General features: G+C 35.4%; 1 long non-coding RNA gene and 1 other non-coding gene across 2 annotated transcripts in view; one reads left to right on the top strand and one right to left on the bottom strand.

The window, feature by feature from the left end:
* The window catches only part of LOC139904089 (uncharacterized), a 74,030-nt gene extending 48,859 nt beyond the window's left edge, over positions 1 to 25,171 (bottom strand). Inside the window, exons 1-2 of the long non-coding RNA XR_011778653.1 lie at positions 25,047 to 25,171; positions 24,896 to 24,952 (exon numbers count right to left, since the gene is read on the bottom strand). This is a non-coding gene — a long non-coding RNA (uncharacterized lncRNA). The remainder of the gene's footprint in view (positions 1 to 24,895; positions 24,953 to 25,046) is intronic.
* Positions 20,326 to 20,432, top strand: LOC139845959 (small nucleolar RNA R71). The gene has a single exon (XR_011758709.1). It is a non-coding gene; the product is annotated as a small nucleolar RNA R71 (small nucleolar RNA).
* Positions 25,172 to 26,498: the final 1,327 nt, after the last annotated feature.

Here is a 26,498-nt window from a genome sequence, read left to right as displayed (position 1 = left end):
AAAAGTTTACAATATTAATTTAATATTTATATATTAATTTTAAAAAAACATGGTAAAAATTAAAAATTAAAATCTTTTTGATCTTTTATCCCACTTTAATCAATCAAATATTATCAAAAATATACGCCCCTCTTTTCGGTAAAGTAATTTCTGTTCAATGACCTAGTTTTACTCCTGACAAATTTCTGAAATATTTTGGGTTGATTGATTAAAGATATTTATACCTTAAGAATAAACGGTAAATTTCGCAGTGATGTAATAAATTTTTGTATGATATCAATAATTTCGGTTACGCATACCTAATTTTATTGAATACCAATTTAATACTTTATAACGAATGATTCAGCGTTTATTATCAAAAGGTTAAAAGCAAAAAAAAAAAAAACTGTACATACATACCTGTGAAAAAGAATTCTCAGAGACCTGCTTTAGCCGACTCATAGGAGAGTCGTGTGATTTGGTTCTCCATAGCTACGTAAGCATAACCTCGAATCTTCAATATTTTTTCTTCTAAACATATGAACGGTCCTTCTCTGCATAGAGTAACAAAATCGGTGTTTGAATATGTTTGATTATTTGAACATTTGCCTTCGTGTGACCATTTTCCGCATTTGTAACATCTTTCAAGGTGTCGTGCTCTTCTTTTTGTTACAGATTTTGATTTTCCTTTACCAAAATGTATCGTATGATGATCTTTTCTGAGTTCTTTTCTTACTCCGTCCATTTTTTCTCTTATTAATGATACCAGTTCACTCGGAAGTGTGTCATTATTACGTTTAGTAATCATTGCATGTAGCATTAGACCATGGTTCAGATCAAAGGAATTCTTCATCTCGTAAAACCTAAAAAAATAAAAATTCAGAATGGGGGGAGAAGACTAGTTCTTTAGGGTCTGCTAGGGAAAGACCATTCGGATTCCATTCTCGAGAACTACACGAAAACAGAATATCTAACTCTAACAGAAATACATATTACTCTAAAAAGATTCGAACCTCCCCACACTTAGTTAGATGTGGTGTTGAAATTGTGATTAACGTTATTTTCAATTGGATCATCAACAACTTGTATATCTCTGACTTTTGCTTCAATCCATTTGTTGATTTCCTCCGTAACTTTCACAAATTCAACTAACATCGCCTTTTCTTTTGGCGATAAATTGGATACTAATCGGTTACATAACTTAAAGTTTCCCTTAATCCTAGCATCATGAATCCGTTTATAAAGTTTCTTCGTTGAACTGTTAAAAACGGGTTCATCTAATTTCGTATCATCAACAGGGTTCTTTGTGATCGGATCATCATTAAGTGTTTCTTCATCTTCCCCACACTTATGTGTTTTTATTGGTCTAACAGTTTTGGTTGGTGGAGATCTAAACTTTCGGTTCACAAAGGTGATCAATTTATCACCATCCCTAAGTGTCATTCTACCTTCTCTTACATCAATGAACGCCTTGGTTGTTGCTAAAAATGGGCGACCTAAAATTAGAGGAATATAAAGGTTTTCCTCCATATTAATCACTATGAAGTTTGCAACAAATGTCAAACTTCCCACGTTAACAAGTAAATTATTTGCTATTCCAACCGGGTGTTTAATGGTTAGGTCAAATGATTGAACACCTATTTTGGTTGGTTTTAATTTACCCATACCTAATCTTTTGTATAAGAAAAGAGGCCTAATATTTGCACTTGCTCCTAAATCTGCGAGTCCATTATATATAGCACCATCATTAAGCAAGTAAGAAATGATAAATTCACCCGGATCTCCTACTTTAGTAAGTCGAGTTGGTTTGTTAACCTTTTTCGGGTGTTCTTTTCTTGGTTCTTTCACTTCTATTTGAACTTCTTTTTCTTCATTTCTTGGAATGAGAGGTTTGTATAGAAATTCTTCTTCATCATTCCAATTTGAATCCTCCTCATTTTTTAATTTTGAATTTTCATATGTTGTTGATAACATATTTATGTTTTCATTTTGAGGGTTTTCTTGAGTGGTGAAATTATGATTAAATTCACTGTCAACTTCCATCAGACCATGTATGTAATGTTTAACTCTGTGACCATTAACTTTAAATTCAATCCCATTTGAATTTATTAACTCTATTGTTCCGTATGGGAAAACTCTTTTGACTATAAATGGTCCAGACCATCTTGATTTCAATTTTTCAGGAAATAGCTTGAATCTTGAATTGAAAAGAAGAACTCTGTCTCCTTCTTTAAATTCTTTTGAACTTCTGATTCTTTTATCATGCCATTTCTTCGTTCTTTCTTTATAGATTAATGAATTTTCGTATGCTTCATGTCTCAATTCTTCTATTTCGTTTAGTTGACTTAACCGTAGACGTCCAGCTTCATGCAAATCAAGATTACATGTCTTCAAAGCCCAAAATGCTTTATGCTCAATTTCTACTGGAAGATGACATGCTTTTCCGTAAACGAGTCTAAAAGGTGTGGTTCCAATTGGAGTTTTGTAGGCTGTTCTAAAAGTCCAAAGTGCATCCTCCAATTTCATGGACCATTCCTTCGGATTTGATCCTACGGTTTTTCTAAAATACGTTTTAAAGCTCGGTTGGTATTTTCAACTTGTCCACTTGTTTGTGGATGATAAGCGGTTGAGATTTTATGAGTTACTCCATATCTTTTGAGAACTTTCTCAAGTTGATTATTACAGAAATGAGTACCCCGATCACTTATTAAAGCTTTCGGTGTTTCAAACGTAGCAAAAAGACGTTTTAAGAAGTTGACTACAACTCGTGCATCATTAGTTGGGAGAGCTTGTGCTTCCGCCCATTTAGATACATAATCAATAGCAACGAGAATGTAGAGATTATTATGAGATTTTGGAAATGGACCCATAAAGTCAATACCCCAAATGTCAAATACTTCACATACTTGAATGACATTTTGTGGCATTTCACCACGTTGACTTATTTTTTCGGCCCTTTGACAAGCATCACAGGATTTGCAAAGAAGGTGTGCGTCTTTGAAAATTGTAGGCCAATAGAATCCAGCATCGTAAACTTTTCTTGCTGTAAGTTGAGGCCCATAATGCCCTCCTGTTGGTCCTGTGTGACAATAGTTTAAGATTTGACTGGCTTTATCTCCGAATACACATCGGCGTATTATTCCATCGGGACAACTTTTAAACAAATGTGGATCTTCCCAGAAATAGTGTTTTATATCACTAAAGAATTTCTTTCGTTTTTGGTATGACAACCCTTTTTCAAGGAATCCACATACTAAATAGTTTGCATAGTCTACAAACCATGGAATTTCATTATAATCTATCTTTAATAGATATTCATCAGGAAAGTTGTCTTGTATAGTCGATTCATTTAGAACTTCTAATTCAGGATTTTCAAGACGAGAAAGATGATCAGCGGCGAGATTTTCTGCTCCCCTTTTGTCTCGGATTTCAATATCGAATTCTTGTAAGAGTAAGATCCAACGGATTAATCGTGGTTTGACATCTTGTTTCGAAAATAGATATCTAAGAGCAGAATGGTCGGTATAGACCACCGTTTTAGCTAGAACGAGATATGAAGGAAATTTGTCAAAAGCAAAGACAATAGCAAGGAGTTCTTTTTCAGTAGTTGTGTAATTTGTTTGTGCTCCTTGTAACGTCTTACTAGCATAATAAATAGGTTGAAATCGTTTTTCAATCATTTGTTCTAAAATGGCTCCCATTGCAAAATCACTTGCATCGCACATAAGTTCAAATGGTAGATTCCAATTTGGAGTTATCATGATCGGCGCATTAGTGAGTTTCTCTTTAAGAATATTAAAAGATTTTATGCATTCATCTGAAAAGATGAATGGAGCATCCTTTTCTAGGAGTTTATTCATAGGAGTGGCAATTTTAGAAAAATCTTTTATGAAACGTCGGTAAAAACCGGCATGCCCTAGAAAACTCCTAACTCCTCTAACATTGGTGGGATGTGGAAGTTTAGCAATTACATCTACTTTAGCTCTATCCTCTTCAATTCCTTCATTTGAAATTTTATGACCAAGAACGATGCCTTCTTTAACCATGAAATGGCATTTCTCCCAATTAAGTACTAGATTTGATTGTTCGCATCTAATAAGCATTCGTTCAAGATTAACTAGACATGATTCAAATGTATCACCGAAGACTGAAAAGTCATCCATGAAAACTTCCATGCATTCTTCTATCATGTCGTGAAAAATCGCCATCATGCACCTTTGAAAGGTTGCAGGGGCGTTGCAAAGTCCAAATGGCATGCGTTTGTAAGCATAAGTACCATAAGGGCACGTGAATGTGGTTTTCTCTTGATCTTCGGGTGCTATTGGAATTTGAAAATATCCGAAAAAACTGTCAAGAAAACAATAGTAACTGTTTCCGGCTAATCTTTCCAACATTTGATCAATGAAAGGTAAGGGAAAGTGATCTTTTCTGGTGGCGTCATTTAATTTTCTATAATCAATACAAACACGCCATCTTGTTACAGTCCTAGTAGGAATAAGCTCATTTTTTTCATTTGTGATGACAGTTATGCCACCCTTCTTAGGTACACATTGAACTGGGCTTACCCATGGACTATCAGAGATTGGATAAATTAAACCTGCATCAAGCAATTTAATAAATTTCTTTCTTAACAACATCTTGCATATTAGGATTTAGTCTTCGTTGGCGTTGCACATACGTTTTATGACCTTCTTCCATAAGGATTTTATGTGTGCAATACGAAGGACTTATGCCTTTAATATCATGAATCTTCCCACACAGAAATGAGTTGAGATTTTTCATTTTCAGTAAGAGAAGACGATATTATTACAGGTAATTCAGATTCACCATGTAAATAAGCATATTTCACATGGTTTGGAAGTGGCTTTAACTCTAATGTCGGTGGTTCTTCTATCGATGATTTATATCGATATCTGTCTTCCTCTTTTAGCATTTGAATTTCTTCTGTTGTTAGTTCATATCCATTAGCCATAAGTGTAGCTAACATTTCAGTTTCATCAATTGGTTCAGTTCCTTCCCCTAAAGAACATTCTCCTGTTCCTTGTAATTCTGGAAATTCTTCTAACAATTCTGCATGTGAATCTATAGTTTGAATATAATAACATGTATCATCTGCAGATTGCGGTTGTTGCATTGCTCTATCAACTGAAAAGGTAACACTCTCGTCCTCTATACTTAGGGTCAGTTTCTTACCAAACACGTCTATTATTGCTTTAGCCATGTTTAAGAATGGTCTTCCTAATATGAGAGGAACTCGAGAATCTTCTTCCATGTCCAGAATAACAAAATCTACTGGAAATACTAAAGTACCAACTTTAACTAGCATGTTCTCCATTATCCCTCTAGGATATTTTACTGATCGATCGGCTTGTTGTATGCTTATTCGTGTTGGTTTCAATTCTCCAAGGTCTAGTTTAGCGTTTAGTGAATACGGCATTAAATTTATACTAGCACCTAAATCTGCCAATGCTTCTATTGAACTAAGACAACTCAGAAATTATGGAATCGTGAAACTTCCTGGATCTGATAATTTTTCTGGTATCTTATTCAATAGTACTGCAGAGCAATTAGCATTCATAGTAACAGCCGAGAGTTCTTCCATTTTCTTTCTATTTGTGATTAGATCTTTCAAGAATTTAGCATATCTTGGGATTCCTGAAATCACATCAATAAAAGGAAGGTTGACATTTATTTGTTTAAACATATCCAAGAATTTGGATTGCTCGACTTCGAGTCTCTCTTTTCTCATTTTACTCAGGTAAGGAAGTAGTGGTTGGTATGGTTTAACATAAGGTTTAGCCTTAACTGTGTTATCTTCATTAACCTTTTCAACTACCGGTTCTGTTTCCTTATCTTGCTCAGATTGTAGTTCTTGTAGAGTAGGAATAGCTTCATCAGAGATTACATGTATTTCAGGTGGTTTAAGTGTAATACCACTTCTTGTGGTAATGGCTTTAGCTGTTTCATTCCGGGGATTAGCATTTGTATCGCTAGGTAGACTTCCCGATTTTCTTTCACCTATTAACCTTGCTAGGTTACTTACTTCTTGTTCCATATTTTGAATAGAAGCTTGTTGATTTCTAAATGCTTGAGCATTTTGTTCATTGGTTTGTTTCTGAGATGTGAAAAACTGCATTTAAGATTCAACTAGTTTCGACATCATATCTTCTAAATTTGGCTTTTTATCATCGGTTTGTGGTGGTTTATTTGGAAAAATAGGTCTTTGCTGATTGTAAGTATTATTGGATACTTGTTGATTGTTAGGACCTTGTTGGTTGTTGTATGGAACATTTCGGTTATAATTCTGGTTTTGATTGTAGATTGGTCTTGGCAGTTGATAATTATTCTGATAATTATTTCCAGGCCTATGGTTTAGATATGAAACATTCTCTCTTTGTTCCATTGTTGGTTCAATACTGAGACAATCTTTTGTCAAATGTGGTCCTTGATATTACTCAAAATAGACATATCATTAGTCACAATATCAAGTCCTATCGTCGGTTATTTCATACGAATATGTAATATTTCCATTATTATTCCGTTGTATTGTAATTAAGCATAGAATCATTAAATACTTGAAGAAATGCTGAAGATAATGAATGAAACAACTCAAAGATCAAAACCAGAACAAGAAATGAAGAAACAGAAAAATGAAAGCTACAGTGCGCGCCGCGCACTATCCGCGCACACCACCGCGCACTTAAGACTTTGATCAGAACATTTGATTAAAATGGAAACCAGAGAGCGCCCCGCGCAATTTCAACAGAGCGCGCCGCGCACAAGAGAGCGCGCCGCGCACTTCGCCGCGCACAAATACCTGAAACGTTCTAATTGGAGTGCGATCGTGAACTGGAAAGTAAAAGTGTGGTAGGTGAGTGGTGCGCTCCGCGCACCCCTTATGTGCGCGCCGCGCACAGTGATTTCCAGCTACTTTTCAGCCTTTTTAAACCTCTTTCCAGCTTCATTCCAAGTGTGCCAGTTTTCTTTCTGTTCAGAGACGAAAACATATCATTCAAAACAGTTCTTGAGCTTATCAAATTGCATCTAAACACTAAAATTATTGAAGATTCAAGGATCATTCAAGGGCTTCATCCAAGATTACTCTAAAAAGGTCAATCTTGTATTTACAATGAATTCTATCTTTGTTACTGTTATGTTTAAGTTTTCTAGCATGATTGTTGGCTAGTTACTTTTATGTTCATCTAGATAAATAACCGAGATGTTGAATGTTTACTTTTGATTGATAGTTACCATGCACGATAGTTTGATGTTTGAATACAAGAACCATTCTTGTTAAGTTTAATCTTTTCGATTCAACTAGTTAGTATACTTGTTCAACTAAGAAACACCATCTTGCTGATTTAGTATATTGATTTACACCTAGTGACAAGTGTTTACCCATCTTTTACCAAAAGGGGTAAGTTGCGTTCAAACGGTTAATCTATATAGGAATGTAAGAACGACTCTTGTAGATACTCTCAGATAGCTTAATTGATATGTGTAGTTGTCTAGGTGAACGATCAATTCCCTAGAATCTGTTATACATATTTTCACTACTCAATTCCATATAACTAATAGGTGTTAGTAATTTGTCTTATCTAGTGACGTTTATAGGGATCTTATTACCACACTTATTTGTTTACTTGGGTTGGGTGAATTGAACATTTAACCAGACTAAGGGAATGAACTAAGCTAAACCATTAGTTGACATAGGAGTGGATCATGATCAACACACCATTGACTTGATCATTCTTCAAGTCTTTAGACTAGTTGAATTAGTTGATTACAAATAGGAGGTCTTAGATGACAAGAACATCACTTGCGTCGTGTAATCCCGTTTGAGTGTTTATTCAAGACTACTCTTGGTAAACCGATCAATTAGTTCTCGTGCATAACCAATCAATCCGATCTTAATCATAAATAAACATTCACATCGAGGGTAAAAAGTCTAGATGAGCATATTTCATCTCTTTGATATCAAAACTATCTTAATTGCTTTCCTTGCACTTATAAATTTAAAAGACCAAAAATATTGTTTTTACTTTTACTCTTCTCTGATTTGGCTAATCGTTAAATAAGCCACAAAACATAAAACTTGTACCTTTAAGCTTCATTTGCTTAGTTAATCATAATATAGTTTATAATTCTAGTTTGACTAATACAACTGTCCTTGGAACGATACACGGATTTTACCATTATCTATACTACTACACGATCGGGTACACTGCCCGTTAGTGTGTGTAATCTTTAAAACCGGTATTTTTCATACAACAATTCATATACCACTTTTCACACATCAAGTTTTTTGGCGCCGCTGCCGGGGAGCAGTTTTGTGTCAAAATAGAATTATTAACTGATTCGTGATTAAGTAGTTTCTTAATTATTTTAAATTATTAATAGTCTTTGATTTTTTTTTTAAACTTATAGAATCGGTATGTTTAATAGTTTTTGTTAGTTGTGTGATTGACAGTTTATAGGTCGCATATGCCACATACCCGAAGTTCAGAATCTCCATTACTTACTCCGTTTACAGAACCTGATAGAAAGCTTGGTAGGATTTCAAAAGAAGTACTTGAAATTTTTGAATCTTCATCAAAGCAAGAAACCTTTGATTCAGAATCAAGTACGACCAAGCCTCGATATTCAGACTTTGGTAAACCCGTTCAACCCCCAAATTTTGAAATGGAAGGAGAAAGACCGTTGGTACCACGACAATCAATGGCAGCAAAGATGAAAGCAACCCGGACCGGACAAGGTAGTGCTATTACTCCACCTACTGGTGAGGTAACTTTTGAAATAAAAGGACCTATTCTTCAAATGATTAATAACAGGTGTCAATTTGGTGGTGGTCCGAATGAAGATGCAAACGAACATATTCGTCTCTTTCAAGAGATATGTCTTCTTTTTAAACTTAAACCAGAAACTGACCAGGCTATATTATTAAGACTTTTCCCTTGGACACTCCAAGGGGAAGCACGAAGTTGGTTAGATTCATTGGCCGAGGCTACGATAGAAACGTGGGATGGTATGTTGGAAAAATTTCTTAAGAAATCTTTTCCAGCATCCAAGTCCGCGAGACTCCAACACGAAATTACCCAATTCTGTCAAAAGCCGATGGAAACTCTGTACGAAGCATGGAATCGATTTTCCAAAATGCTAAGAGGTTGTCCAAACCATGGTTTGGATACCTTTCAAAAGGTCCAAATCTTTTACAAAGGTTGTGATGTAGCAACCCGAATTTCAATTGACCAAGCGGCCGGTGGTTCTCTTATGGACAAAACCGAGCAAGAGGCTTATGAAATAATCAAGAAGCTAGCCGATTATTCTCATGAGTGGCATCAAGAACGCCCAATTACTCGTAATGCTCAAGTCCAGAGCGCCGGCGCCTATGATGACCTTAGTTCCCTAAGTGTTAAAATAGACGGTGTTGCTCGAACCATGGATAAAATCACCAAGGAAATTCATAGTATGAAAGTAGGTTGTGAATACTGTGGTGGTCTTCATTTAGGAAAAGATTGTGATGCCGGTTTAACAATGGCTCAAAAAGAAGAAGTGGCTTTCATAAGCCAAAGAAATAACAATCAATTTCAAGGAAGAGCCCAATTTAACCGGAACTTTAACAACCCCTACAACCCTCAAGGTCAAAATTCCAATTACCAACAAGGGTCAAGTAGTGGGTTCCAACAACAAACTCCGGGTTTTTATCAAAAACCCCAACAGGAAGAAAAAAAGTCAAATTTGGAGAGTATGTTGGAAAAGTTGATTTCATCACAAACTCAGCTTGTCACAAATATAAACCAAACCAACGAGAAAAACGAACACCAGTTTCGAAATCAACAAGCCTCAATTCAGAATTTAGAGAAACAAATGAGTGGTTTAGCTAATTTACTTAGTGAGAGAAAACCAGGCAGTTTACCGGGCGATACAAATAAGAACCCTCGAAATGAGCACGCCAATGTTATCACCACACGGAGTGGTTTAGCATATGATGCTCCAAAAATGCCCGAAAATTCTGATTTTAGTGTTCCGTTGAACCGAAATGATGAACCGGTTAAGGAGCCGGAAAAAGTGGTTGAAAAGGAAGAACGGGAAAAACCCGTAGTGAAACCATATCAACCACCGCTCCCATACCCAAGAAAACAACAACAAGAAAGGCTAGAGGCCGAAAGGTCAAAATTCCTAGATATGTTTAAACAAATTAACATAAATATGCCTTTCATTGATGTAATCTCAGGTATGCCCAAGTATGCTAAGTTCTTAAAAGACTTACTTACTAATCGGAAGAAAATGGAGGAACTTTCATCCGTCACCATGAATGCTAATTGTTCAGCAATTTTAATGAACAAAATACCAAAGAAATTAGCAGATCCTGGAAGTTTTACCATACCATGTCTCCTGGGAGATTTGGAATGCATTAAAGCATTAGCGGATTTAGGGGCTAGCATAAATTTAATGCCTTATTCATTATATGTTAAGCTAAACCCCGGGGTACTAAAACCAACCCGAATGGCAATTCAACTAGCGGACCGCTCTGTTAAATTCCCTCGTGGAATTTTAGAGAATATGTTAGTAAAAGTAGGTACCCTAGTATTTCCGGCTGACTTTGTAATTTTGGACATGGATGAGGACACACGTGTGCCTCTTATATTAGGTCGACCTTTCCTCAATACCGCTAGAGCTATGATAGATGTTCATGGGCAGAAATTGACCCTTAGTATTGAGGATATGAAGGTTACCTTTTCCGTTGACCATGCCCTACAATACCCCGAGTCTAATGATGATCAATGTTATTATGTGCAAACCATAGACACATATTCGGAGTTGTTGCAGGAATTTCCAGAATTGCAAGGTACGGGAGAATGCATTTTTGCGGAAGGTGATGAAGAGAATATGTTGGAAGAAGTGGAGATGTTGACCACCTTGATGGCTAACGGTTATGAGCCAAATGATGAAGAATACAGAAAGTTGAATTTAGGAAATGAGTACCGATGTAAAACATCGATTGAAGAACCTCCCGTTTTAGAACTCAAGCCACTTCCAAAACACTTGGAATATGCTTACCTACAAGAAGGTTCTACTCTCCCGGTTATCATTTCATCCGAACTCTCTGTAAGTGAGAAGTCTAAACTTGTTTCCATGTTAAAAGCCCATAAAACGGCTCTAGCATGGAAAATTCATGACATCAAGGGTATAAGTCCCTCTTATTGTACGCATAAGATATTAATGGAAGATAACTATAAGCCATGTGTACAAAGACAAAGGCGACTCAACCCTAATATGCAAGAAGTTGTTAAAAAGGAGATTGTCAAACTCCTAGAGGCAGGTCTCATTTATCCAATTTCGGATAGCCCTTGGGTGAGTCCGGTCCAATGCGTGCCCAAAAAGGGTGGCATGACCGTTGTCACAAATGAAGACGACCAATTAATTTCTACCAGGACTATCACGGGTTGGAGGGTATGTATTGATTACAGAAAATTAAATGATGCTACCCGAAAAGACCATTTTCCTCTTCCTTACATTGATCAAATGTTGGAAAGGTTGGCAGGAAAGAACTTTTATTGTTTTCTTGACGGTTTCTCGGGATATTTCCAAATCCCTATAGCACCAGAGGACCAAGAGAAAACGACCTTTACATGCCCTTATGGTACTTTCTCCTATCGACGTATGCCCTTTGGCTTATGCAATGCTCCTGCTACCTTTCAAAGGTGTATGGTAGCTATTTTTCATGATATGATTGAAGACTTTATGGAAGTATTCATGGATGACTTTTCAGTCTTCGGTGATTCTTTTGACTCATGTCTTCATAATCTTGAGCGTATGTTGATTAGGTGTGAAGAATCAAATCTTGTGCTAAACTGGGAAAAATGCCATTTTATGGTAAAAGAGGGCATTGTATTGGGTCATAAAATTTCTTGTGCAGGTCTGGAGGTGGATAGAGCTAAAGTGGAAGTCATAGCCAAATTACCACCACCGTCAAATGTAAAAGGCGTAAGAATTTTTCTGGGGCACGCCGGTTTTTACCGGCGGTTCATTAAAGATTTTTCCAAAATTGCAACCCCCATGAACAAACTTCTTGAGAAAGACGCTCCATTTGTCTTTACGGACGAGTGTCTTACCGCCTTTAACCTACTTAAGGCAAAGCTCACACAATCACCCATTCTCATATCACCGAATTGGTCAATACCATTCGAACTTATGTGTGACGCTAGTGACTTTGCTATTGGTGCCGTCTTGGGGCAAAGAATTGAAAAACATTTCAAGCCCATTTATTATGCTAGCAAGACATTGCAAGGAGCCCAACTTAATTACACTACCACCGAGAAGGAACTCCTGGCAATCGTCTTTTCGTTTGATAAATTCCGATCCTATTTGGTACTAGCAAAGACGGTTGTCTATACAGACCACTCGGCATTGAAGTACTTGCTTGCTAAGCAAGATGCTAAACCCCGGTTAATACGTTGGGTCTTGCTTTTGCAAGAATTTGACATCGATATTAAAGACAAAAAGGGGGCCGAAAACCTAGCTGCCGATCACCTTTCTCGACTTGAGAACCCGAATCTTGGGGTTCTCCATGAGACTGTTATCCAAGATAACTTTCCAGACGAAAATCTCATGAAGATTGAGAAAATTGATGATCCATGGTTTGTAGACATAGCCAACTATCTTGCGGGTGGATTCCTAGAAACCGGTATGTCACATCAGAAACGAAAAAAGATTTTCAGTGACATAAAATACTATTTTTGGGAAAACCCGTATCTCTTCAAACGGTGTCCCGATGGGATAATCCGTCGATGTGTCTCCGGGGAAGAATGCAATCAGATTCTTCTCCAATGTCATCTTGGTCCCACTGGTGGACATTTCGGACCCCAAGTCACGGGGAGAAAAGTCTATGAGGCCGGTTTTTATTGGCCTACCATCTTCAAGGATGCCCACCAAGTATGTAAATCATGCGATTCTTGCCAAAGGGCGGGAAAAATTAGTCAGAAAGACGAAATGCCTCAAAACATAATCCAAGTTTGTGAGGTTTTCGACATTTGGGGCATTGATTTCATGGGACCATTCCCAAAATCTAATTCCAACCAATACATACTCGTTGCAGTTGACTACGTGTCAAAATGGGCGGAGGCAAAGGCTCTCCCCACAAACGATGCACGAGTTGTTATAATTTTTCTTAAAGAGCTTTTTGCCCGATTTGGTACCCCGAAATCATTAATTAGTGACCGTGGTACCCATTTTTGCAACACCCAATTGGAAAAGGTGTTGAAACGATATGGGGTAACCCATAAAATTTCTACATCTTATCACCCACAAACAAGTGGGCAAGTTGAAAACACAAATCGGGCATTGAAAAGGATCCTTGAGAAAACAGTTGGATCAAATCCTAAGGTGTGGTCAACAAAGCTTGACGATGCTTTGTGGGCGTTTAGAACCGCCTACAAAACTCCTATTGGAACCACACCTTACCGCTTAGTCTATGGGAAGGCATGTCATCTCCCTTTGGAGATAGAGCACAAATCACATTGGGCTCTTAAGACATGTAATCTCGATCTTACGGAAGCGGGAAACCTCCGTCTAAACCAACTTAATGAGTTGGATGAGTTGAGACAAAATGCCTATGAAAACTCACTCATTTACAAGGAAAAGACCAAAGTTTAGCACGATAACCGTCTCAGGAATCCAAAAGATTTTAAAGAGGGTGATCGTGTCTTGTTATTTAACTCACGATTTAATCTTTTCTCTGGAAAACTCAAGTCCCGATGGATGGGACCATTTGTGGTTAATAAGGTTTTTCCATATGGAACGGTGGAGTTAAGAAACGCAAAAGGTGACACGTTTAAGGTAAACGGGCACAGGGTCAAACTATATGTTGATGGACCCATGAATATTGAAGATGAGGTCAACCTCATCTTCGACCCCAAAGCTACCTAAGTTTGGGGGAAGAGTCGAGTGAAGCGACTCAAATTTTAAACCTTCACGAATGGTAGAATTAGGATTGCATGATTTTGAGTGATTCTGTGTGATTTTTACTTCTGTGATAACCTTAAAAGTTACCAACTAAAGCTAAACTGATCAAAAGCGAAAAAACAGTGAAGAAAACATGGTGCGCGCCGCGCACCCTTGTTTGTGCGCCCCGCGCACACCACTGAATTCATTATATCGGGAAAAATTTTGATCAGCAAGCTTCCTGAGTTAGTCTCTGGTACATTCCGCGCAAAACCAAAAAGAAAAACACCGTGCAAGCTTGTGCGCGCCGCGCACACTTCTGTGTGCACTCCGCGCACCCCTCCGTTCAGCTATTTACTGGTTCAATTATTGTGGGGCCCACTTTTAATTCTCAACCACAAAAATCCCAACCCCGACTTCTACCATTTTTCATCCCCAAATTCTGCATCTATCTCTTCCAAACTCAAAAACCTACCAAACCCTAACCAATTTTCATCCAATCTTCACAAAATCTCTTCCATTTTCAAGCAAATTCAAGATGAGGAGAGTATGTTCATGTTCTTCTACTTTTTATTCTTTTTAATACATCGATTTTAATCTCTTAAATTCGAATTTGTTGAAGAATTTAAGTGGGTTTTCTTTAAATTCATGATTTTTGTGAACATTAACATGCTATAAATATTATGTACACCTTGTATGCCTTAAAATTGAAGATTCCATTGTATTTTTATGATATTCTAGGGTTTACATGCCAATAGAATTGCTAGCTTGATAATGTGTTAAGGATAGTTTGTAATTAGTAATTGTGGGTTGATTGAAGATGATTTTGGATGTTTTATGAGTCTTGTTATCTTGAATAAAAGTCTCAAAGTTGGAATGCTAACATGAATTGAATGAAAATTTGATAATGTAAGCATGAAAAATTTTAGTGTCCACTTAATTATGCTTGTTGTGATATGATTAATAGATTTTTGGGTAACAATAACATGATGAGTTAAATTGTGCTTAAGGATTATGTTCAAATTTGGTTTCTATAATGCTATACTAGTCATGATAATCTTTGCTCTTAAAATGATTTATTTGCTTGAAGGATTAACATAACTATTGCTATATGTATCTTTGAACATGTATTTTGATTTAACCTAACACTAACAAGGTATTATTTCTATATGCCTTTTTGTTTTGGTGATGTTTCTTATGTGTAGACAAGGTCATCTAGTCAAGCGGCCCAACAAGGACAAGGTTCAAACCAAGGAAGACAACAAGCACCCGTACCGGATCAAAATGATCCTGCTGTTTGGTTAGCTTATGTCCGGGATCATGAGGACTACGCGGAAGAATATGAATGGGTGGTAAGAAAAAAATGTGAAGCCACTTGGTATTTTGACCCGGAACCATTGGTTCAAGCAAGAGAGTACAATAGAGTCGCACGAATGTTAGAGGTGAAACACCAATTGTCATCCGGACAAGAAATCACAATTCGGGCATGGGAACGGGTTATGCGGATAAATGAAACCATTTACCCCGAGTTGTGCAAGGAATTCATCGCAACTCTGAACTTTCAATGCATTTTAAATCCGAGAGGGCAGGATTTTATGAGGTTTAGATTGGGAGGTTTGGCTCGATCAATGAGCCAAATCGATTTAGCTCGTGCTTTGGACATATATAACGAGCTAGATGACGATCAATTGGACGCATATCTCCGACAGACAGAGTATTACGACTCCAGCTACAATCCCAGAATTTTTTGGAGCGACATAAGTAATTACCAATTCGCTGCTAGTCGAAGCACATTCACGAAAATACATCATCAAGAGGCGAAGTTAATTTAGAGGTTGGTTTCTTGCACATTCAATGCAAGAAGAGAAGGAAACAACAAGGTAACGAGGCTAGACGTTTTTCTGATGGACAAAATCTACAATAAAAGTCCAGTTGATATTCCAACCACAGTGGCAAAATATATAAACGAAACAGGGACAAGAAATATAAACCCTATTGTAGGTGGTCACTATATCACTCGAATAGCGAGCTCGTTTGGAATTAACTTTGACCGGCTAGTAGCAAATCCGGACATGATGGAACCTTTGGGAAGTATATACTATATCAATGCCCAATTTTTGCAGCTCAACCAACACAATCGGCTCATTCCCTTTGTTCCTAGGATGGAACCACCTCAAAACCCACCCCGTGCCCACGATCATGAAGCAGGCGGTAGCGGTGTCGGACGAGAAAATGTGCAGGAGGAGGTTCACATGGAGGAACCTGAAAGTGAAGAAGAATTACCTCAGTTTCAAAGGAGAAGGCGTAGGCAGATGCAAAGGACACGGGAAGAAGAGTTGGAGGAAGTGATTTCCGGTTTTCATGATTTTCAGGTTGGTTATCAACACAGAGACGACCAATATGAAGAACAAAGGCGACAATTTAACGAATTTCAGGAAGAACAACGGGAACATAATAGGGCTTCAAGGTATGATCAAAGGTGGGGGAATTACAGGGGCGATTGGCTTCGCCATAATGTTAGTTTGTATATGCAACACCCACAGGATTATTATGCCACTTCCTACCAAAACCCGACCTATTATAACACACCGAACAGAGTTCCGAGTCCTCCCTTATACGATGAGAAAGCGGCTATGCAGGATGCACAGACGCGCTTTGAGGACCAATACCCGCGCGGGAGACCTCGAAATGATGGTTCGGGAACCTACTCCGGATGGCCTTTTGGTAATTTCTCTAGTGATGATTAGAGGGCAAATGTACTTTATTTGATGATTGGTAACAATTTGGTGATTTTTCAGAAGCTTTGGTTTGTAATTATTTGAATATTTGTATTGTAGACTAATGTTTGTGGTGGTTGTGTTAAAAACACCATTTTTTTTTTCTATTTTTATTTTGTGTGCTTGTTTATTTCTTATTGTTAAGGTTTAGTGATGCTGGCATTAAGTTCAGCAACGTACAAACATTTTGGAATTTGTGATAAAGATCAAGGAATGAACGATGTTCTTATGCTGGCATTAAGTTCAGCGGCATCGCTCACCTAAGTTTCACGATCTCAGGCTTATTATCAAGGTTTTTTCGAACTCTTTTCACACAAATGCCCTCGTGAATTTAAGTAATAAGATTTAAGTAATGAGGGCCTTACTTAATTTCAAGTGTGGGGGTTAATTCTCTCGGGTACATCTTGGCTTACTTCCACATTCTTAATGGAAATAATTATTAAAGCCTTAACGAAAAAGCCAAGTGTGGGGGATTTTACCAATCTTTTCGAATTACTATCACAAAATTTTGCAAAATTAAAACGATTAAAGTACGTTTGGCTTGAAAAAGGAATAAAAGTCACTAAACGAAAGGATGCATCTAGTTCATCCTTGAAGGAAGTAAAGTCTTCCGAATTTCGCCTTACTTGATATAGCAAACTTCCTAAACTATGTCATTTCATACTAATATCATTTCACGATATAAAGTACAGTGGGAAGGGAAAGTCTTGAACTTTCAAACCCGAAAATAAACTTGGTAGGGTAAATCCAAGTCGCTATCCAGTGCAAGACCGATTACGGTGTATAAGCTGGAGCATGATCTGTCCCGCGCGATAGCTTAGTCTTCGCAGTTTTAACCCTTGATCTTAATTGTACAAAATTGACATAAAAGACCGATATTTATATCGCGTCAGGGGGCGCCCGGTTAAGAGTTCCATGATACTACAATCATGGGGGCGAATAGCTTGCTACTCGCCGACTGAGACTTCGATTTTCAGTTACCCTCAACCGGAATTTGAGGTTAAAACCGGAAAACGTGTCTAGTTAAAACTAGCAATGACATTTTCAAAATCTTAAAACGTTTTCTCAAAGATCCAATTTTCCCTAAGGATCCAAATTTTTAAAGAACTTTCATCGAAGTTCACCTCTCCCAAGCAATCCAAATGTGTGCGTGTGTTTCATAAATTGTGTGTTGTACCCTCACGAGTGTGTATTCCAATTGTGTAAACATGTGTTCATATAGCGTGAGTTGTGTTACAAAATAATGCGTGTGTTTTGTGTACTTCATGTGAATCGTGTGAAAATTGTGTACCATATAGCGTGAGTCTTTGTGTGTGTTTTGCGTGATTCGTGTGATTTGTGTATAATGTACTTCAACCAATGTTTTTTTTTTATTCATATATATTTGTGTTTTGTATACGCATGATTAGAACAAGACTTGCTTGAGGACAAGCAAGAGTTAAGTGTGGGGGATTTTGATATTACTCAAAATAGACATATCATTAGTCACAATATCAAGTCCTATCGTCGGTTATTTCATACGAATATGTAATATTTCCATTATTATTCCGTTGTATTGTAATTAAGCATAGAATCATTAAATACTTGAAGAAATGTTGAAGATAATGAATGAAACAACTCAAAGATCAAAACCAGAACAAGAAATGAAGAAACAGAAAAATGAAAGCTACAGTGCGCGCCGCGCACTATCCGCGCACACCACCGCGCACTTAAGACTTTGATTAGAACATTTGATTAAAATGGAAACCAGAGAGCGCCCCGCGCAATTTCAACAGAGCGCGCCGCGCACAAGAGAGCGCGCCGCGCACTTCGCCGTGCACAAATACCTGAAACGTTCTAATTGGAGTGCGATCGTGAACTGGAAAGTAAAAGTGTGGTAGGTGAGTGGTGCGCTCCGCGCACCCCTTATGTGCGCGCCGCGCACAGTGCTTTCCAGCTACTTTTCAGCCTTTTTAAACCTCTTTCCAGCTTCATTCCAAGTGTGCCAGTTTTCTTTCTGTTCAGAGACGAAAACATATCATTCAAAACAGTTCTTGAGCTTATCAAATTGCATCTAAACACTAAAATTATTGAAGATTCAAGGATCATTCAAGGGCTTCATCCAAGATTACTCTAAAAAGGTCAATCTTGTATTTACAATGAATTCTATCTTTGTTACTGTTATGTTTAAGTTTTCTAGCATGATTGTTGGCTAGTTCCTTTTATGTTCATCTAGATAAATAACCGAGATGTTGAATGTTTACTTTTGATTGATAGTTACCATGCACGATAGTTTGATGTTTGAATACAAGAACCATACTTGTTATGTTTAATCTTTTCGATTCAACTAGTTAGTATACTTGTTCAACTAAGAAACACCATCTTGCTGATTTAGTATATTGATTTACACCTAGTGACAAGTGTTTACCCATCTTTTACCAAAAGGGGTAAGTTGCGTTCAAACGGTTAATCTATATAGGAATGTAAGAACGACTCTTGTAGATACTCTCAGATAGCTTAATTGATATGTGTAGTTGTCTAGGTGAACGATCAATTCCCTAGAATCTGTTATACATATTTTCACTACTCAATTCCATATAACTAATAGGTGTTAGTAATTTGCCTTATCTAGTGACGTTTATAGGGATCTTATTACCACACTTATTTGTTTACTTGGGTTGGGTGAATTGAACATTTAACCAGACTAAGGGAATGAACTAAGCTAAACCATTAGTTGACATAGGAGTGGATCATGATCAACACACCATTGACTTGATCATTCTTCAAGTCTTTAGACTAGTTGAATTAGTTGATTACAAATAGGAGGTCTTAGATGACAAGAACATCACTTGCGTCGTGTAATCCCGTTTGAGTGTTTATTCAAGACTACTCTTGGTAAACCGATCAATTAGTTCTCGTGCATAACCAATCAATCCGATCTTAATCATAAATAAACATTCACATCGAGGGTAAAAAGTCTAGATGAGCATATTTCATCTCTTTGATATCAAAACTATCTTAATTGCTTTCCTTGCACTTATAAATTTAAAAGACCAAAAATATTGTTTTTACTTTTACTCTTCTCTGATTTGGCTAATCGTTAAATAAGCCACAAAACATAAAACTTGTACCTTTAAGCTTCATTTGCTTAGTTAATCATAATATAGTTTATAATTCTAGTTTGACTAATACAACTGTCCTTGGAACGATACACGGATTTTACCATTATCTATACTACTACACGGTCGGGTACACTGCCCGTTAGTGTGTGTAATCTTTAAAACCGGTATTTTCCATACAACAATTCATATACCACTTTTCACACATCAGTCCTCCACACTACTCACAACTAATTCGTATTGTGTGAATATCTTTAGTCATCTTTTCCATTAATCTCTCAACAGCATCTATCTTTGCAGAAATGGAATCAAAATCACTGCTAGAATCGGATCTAGCTGCTTTAGATGATCTAATGATATCTTTTTCTTGGTGCCACTCATGCGAGTGGGAAGCAGTGTTATCAATAATTTTGTAAGCGTCAGTTGCGGTTTTCTTCATAATGGAACCACCGGCTGCTATATCGATGTCTTTTCTTGTAGTGATGTCGCATCCTTGGTAGAATATTTGTACTATTTGACAGGTGTCTAAACCATGTTGCGGACATCCTCTTAATAACTTTTCAAATCTTGTCCACGCTTCATATAGAGTTTCATTTGGCTTTTGTGTGAATGTAACAATTTCTCCTTGAAGTCTCACGGCTTTAGATGCCGGAAAGAATTGTTTAAGAAAATTTTCAACTAAAACGTCCCATGTATCAATCGCCCCTTCAGGTAACGATTCTAACCAATCTTTGGCTTTTCCCTTTAAAGTCCAGGGAAATAACATGAGATATATTTGTTCATCCTCAACTTCTCTGATTTTAAATAGAGTACAGATCCTATTAAAGGTACGAAGATGTTCATTTGGGTCTTCCTTCGGCGCACCACTAAATTGGCATTGATTAGTTACCATGTGTAGGATTTGTCCTTTGATTTCATAATGTGGCGCATTAATGTCTGGTTGAGTAATTGCGTGACCTTGGCCAGTGCGTTTAGCTCTCATTCGGTCTTCCATACTTAGAGGTTCCAGATTCTCCATGATTGAATTTGTTGAATCTGAATCACTAGAGGATTCTGATTTAATGGGTTGTTCCTCAACAATCTCTGTTTGAATGATTGGTGGTTCCGGAGGAAAGATTAGTGGTTCAGGATCTCTAAATTGTCCCTGAAATCCTCCGGGTTCTCAATTGTGAGGTCGGGTTCAAAAAATGGATTATCGGAAATTTGAATTGGAGTACTTGGTCGACTGGATGACGATTCTAAAGAAAAATCAACGGCGGAAATATTAGCTAGATGTCTTGATCGAGTTACAGGTGGTGAACGTATAAAAGGTGGTGAACGTTTTGCTCAGTGCATTCACTGAATATCCTATTAGTTATAAAAGATAAAAAAATAATATAAGTCATCAAATTAATAGACTTTTCTGCTTTTGCCCACGTTTCGAATAGCCAAAAGATGTAGCACGGAGCCAGAACCCTTTAAATCGGAAGCTCACAACTCAGCAACTAACAAATCCAACTATTACTACGAAGCAGAAAATTTTGGATGTCTATCAATTTAACTGCTTAAAATAATTTTTCGTTGAAATTTAAAGAAATTTTAGAGAAGAAATAGAAAATTCTATGTCCTAAAAACTAGAGCGGCGAAAAATAAGAAAGAAAAAGAGCGCGTCGGAAAACGTCGAAAAATAAAAGGTCAAAAAATAAAAACTAAAACGTAGCACGTCGAAACTTAAAAGTCTAAAAACTAAGAATTAAAAGTTGCGTCTAAAGGTATTAAAGCTTAAAAGAAATTCTATATCCAAAACGGTAATTACTTAAAAAGGTACTAAAATATTAAAACGGCGTCGCAAAATTCTAAAGCATCTAAATCTTAGTCTAAAGAAAAAGCACTTAAGGGATTTTACGGCAAAGCCTAAGAATCTAGAAATAAAAATAACTATGGCAAAAACTATGACTTAAAACTAAATACGAACGAAAAATACAAATATTACGCTAAAACAAATAAAAAGATACAAAATATAAAGATAAACTTAAAGTTGTAAAAAGTACAATTTTTATAAAAATATTATTTTTATATTATTTATTTATAAAAGTATTAATTTTATATATTTATAAAAACTAATTAAACTTAAAATACAAAAATGTAAAACTAAAACTTAATTACTATTATTATAATAAACCCTAATTAGGGTTTTAATTAATAAAAATAATAATAATTATTACACCGTAATTAATGCTGAAAGAGGTCAAACCTGGCGTGTCAGGGCCAGTCATGCGATCGCATGATATTGGAGTTAAAACTCAATTCTGTCGCATGGATTAAGTTTCCAGGCCAGAATATAGGCTGCTACAGTACCGGGCCGAGAGATTATACTTTTATATATTTTTTTTTCTCTGTTTTATATATTTATATAAATTAAATAAAACTTATATTTTTACAAACTGAAATAAAAATAAAGAAACTTTTACAAAAAGAAATTATATATATATATATATATATATATATATATATATATATATATATATATATATATATATATATATATATATAACAAACTCTTAAAAATATATAAATTTTGTTTTTCTTTTCTTTTTATGGTTTTTGTATTTTTAATAATTAAAATGTATTTTTACAAAAACGTATTTTTACAAAAGTAAACTAAGAATCTTTTTTTTATATATAGCGTTGCGCTTTCGGCGTTTTAGTGTCCCCGGCAGCGGCGCCAAAAATACTTGATGTGCGTAGAGGTGTATACAAAATAGTAGTAATTTTTACAAGGAAATACTATTAAATACGATACAATTTTACACAAGTTATTTATTTATTTATAGAATGGATATACCTAAATCTTGCTACAACACTTATAGGCAGTGTACCTAATCGTACAGTAGTGTAGTTTTTAGTAAGTCCGGTTCGTTCCACATGGATCTTAGCCAAGTTTAACGCTATATTTTTTAAAAACTATATTTGTATAAATATAAATATAAGTAATATTATTATTATAAAAAGGGGTTTTTTACCGTTTAATGACCGGTTTGTCGATTTTAAAACTTAAGTCGCAGTTAAAACCTAATGTAAAATATTAAAAATAAAAACAACTTAATTTAAAGCGTAAAGTAAATAACGATAATTAAAGTGCGATAAATAAAATTGCTATAATTAAAAAGTACGATAATTAAAAGTGCAATTAAATAAAATGACAGTAAATAAAAGTGCGATAAATAAAAGTGCAATTAAATATGAAATAAAAGAATTATGCTTATTTAAACTTTCGTAATCATAATGTTTGACGTGTTGATTTTAGTTTATTACCATGAGTTAATTGTCCTTTGTCCTGGATTATTCAATATGTCCATACGGATTTGTCCATAATAGTCCATCAGTCATAATCATAAAATGCGGAAGTCTTCGTCAAATTATTCTTATTCCCGAAGTCAAATATTCTAACTAATTGGGGATTCGAATTGTAACAAGGTCTTAATACTTTGTTTAATGAATACACCAGGTTATCGACTGCGTGTAGTCCAAGGTTTTACTACTTTGTTACCAATTACACCAATTACCATTGAATGTAATCCACCCCTGTTTCAACAAGTCTATTGATTATTAATCCATCCCCGTGTCCGGTCAAATGAATAATTATTGGTATTTATAGATATCCCGCCCACCGTACCCAGTCAAGCGTATGTGGTTATATATAAATACGTCAAATTATAAGTCTATATATTAAATTAACGAGGTATCATTTAGTTAATATAAAGCCCATTAATAGCCCATAGTCTAATTTCCACAAGTGTCGTTCTTTTATCCAAACCCTAATTATGGTCCAAAGCCCAATTACCCAATTTTAATATTTAGCCCAACATCACTATTACTTCGGCTTAAATAAGCATAATAATAACTTAGCTACGAGACATTAATTTAAAAAGGTTGAACATAACTTACAACGATTAAAAATAGCGTAGCGTTACACGGACATAATTTTGACTTACACCCTTACAACATTCGCTAACATACCCTTATTATTAGAATTTAAAATTAAAATTAAAATTAAAATTAAAATATAATATATATATATATATATATATATATATATATATATATATATATATATATATATATATATATATATATATACACACACACACACGAGTGAAAGATAGATAAAGAAAAAGATGTGTTAAGTTGATCACCAAACTACGAAATTTATAGGAGTGTGGCCAGCTACTGTTCACCATGCGATCGCATGGTATTATAACTGCCAGGCCATGCGATCGCATGGCCTCTTTTTCCAGCTCACATGAGTTTGTTTCTTCTTGCCGACGGTTTTATAAATATAATATAATATATATATAATTTTAAGAATAAATTATATATTATATTATATTCATGTGCATAGTTGACTTGTAATTTTTAGTCCGTTGCGTCGAGCGTTGAGAGTTGACTTTGGTCCCGGTTCCGGATTTTCGAACGTCCTTTCGTACAATTTAATATCTTGTATTTTGCGTTTTGCGTCTTGTACTTTTGTAATTTCGAGACGTTTCTCACCAATAATTTGAACCACTTTGATTGTACTTTGTACTTTTGAGCTTTTTGATCGTTTGCGTCTTCAATTCGTCGAATCTGTCTTTTGTCTTCACCTTTTATTATTTAAACGAATATCATTTGTAAATAGAACAATTGCAACTAAAAGCTTATCTTTCTTGAGGGATAATACTATGAAATATATGTTCGTTTTTAGCATTATCAATAACCCTAATTTCCAATAATTTAACATAATCAACAACAAAAAAAAGGTTCACAAACACAAGTTTCAAATGAGATATTGGCATAAGTTTTTTAGCCTTAAGCTATAAATGTTACTAAATATACATATAGTTCACATAACTTAATAAGTCAGCCATCATTCTCTATGATAACAGCAATCAACGCCAAAATTAAGGTTAAAAGAAGCTTAATTTTGGAAAAATGGCTAAAACTGTGATAATTATCATACAAATTTTGAAAATTTTAAAATTACTCTAAGTAATTAACCAAATCACACACTGTGAGCTAATACAATCAACATCCAATACCATAATTTGAATGAAGGTAAAAAAAATAGATTTAGTATACCTCAAGAGGAAGGCTCATGAAATCATCGGAAGGATTGGATTGCATCTCTTTGACTTCCTGTAAAATTCGTTTGACCGATTATATTTATCCCCTATTTTTTTGTGATTCAATTATAGATCTGCACAATGCAATTCGATTAATATACTCTTACTGAGTATCGATTACACATCTTCATAGAACGTATATTACATCTTCGTATATTACATCTTCATAGATGAACCCTGTTTTAGAAAAAGCACAGGTGAGATTTGAAGAACCCTAATTAAGAGTTTGTAGAAGAAGTCTAATTGAAACAGCAAATAAATATCCTATATATTATAAATATAAATATAAATTATCGAACTTTAGATAAATGAATATACTCTTACTGCTTGCTCGATCGATTGAATTGTTGGAGGTGGTACTGGGTTTGTTTCGTCAGCTCTCATAGAGTATGCAGTTGTTTTCCCCCAATTTGTAAAAGTGGTAGCCTAAATTTTGAGTTATACACCGTCGATGGTTACCAAAAAATAAGGAAACAAAAACCGTAAAAGTTACAAAGATGAAGATGGTTTCAGACGATTAAAACAAATGGAGAGAGAATTACTTTCATTTCAAATTTTAAATTTTAACTTTTTTTTGATAAATGTGTTCAGCTTAAAAAATGCTTTTTGCACATGTTGCCCTAGAAAAAGTAAATCTTGTGAAGGGGATTAAAAATTTAAATTTGAATCTGATTTTAAAAACTTGGGCCACATGAGATGGTGATGTGGTGTATCTATCTATATGTATTGGTATGGTGTGAGGTAAAAAAAAAATAGGAACAAATGTTGTGTATGTATAGGTTTTTTGTGAGACAAACCTTTCTCCTAAGTGTCCCTTAATTCATGAGTTTGATGACACATAAGACATATGCTTATAGATTTATATGTAGTTATATATATATATATATATATATATATATATATATATATATATATATATATATATATATATATATATATATATGTATAATGTTTTAATCAAGAGGGATGTACTTTTTTGAAGGAAAGTGGGGGAACTAATTTTTTTTCATTTTTTTTTAAATTTCTTTTTCATGCATTAATATCACATGAAAATATGAAAATTTAACAAAGTCACTTCGTGATGAAGTTTATTATTCTTGCGGGAAAACGTTCGAAGAAATAAATGATAACATTCATTGCATTGAATAGTTTGCTTTTGAGTTTTTTTTTTTTTTTAGGGTTTAAAAATTAGGATTTAGACCAAAGGGCCATTGGCCTAGCGGTATCGTGGTAGCCCTTTCAACCAAGAGGTTGGGGGTTCAAGTCCTGTTTTGGACATATTTCGTGGAATATCGTAAATATTCGTGTAATGGGTGTGTGAGTTTACCTTTCAAAACAAAAATTAGGATTTAGAAATTAGGGTTTAGAAATTAAGGGTTAAAACTTAGAGTTTAGCTATCAGGGTTTAGAAATTAGGGTTTAGGGTTTAAAATTAAGGTTTAGATTGAATTTTTAATACGAATGGTTTAGAGTTTAGGATTTAAGGCTTAGGGTTTAGGGACTAAACCCTAAATCCTAAACTCTAAATCGGGCTAAATCTTAAAAAAACCTCACATATG

The sequence above is a fragment of the Rutidosis leptorrhynchoides genome, chromosome 4 (assembly GCF_046630445.1).
Source record: "Rutidosis leptorrhynchoides isolate AG116_Rl617_1_P2 chromosome 4, CSIRO_AGI_Rlap_v1, whole genome shotgun sequence".
NCBI lineage: Eukaryota > Viridiplantae > Streptophyta > Magnoliopsida > Asterales > Asteraceae > Rutidosis > Rutidosis leptorrhynchoides.
This window is presented reverse-complemented; position numbering and strand designations above follow the sequence as displayed.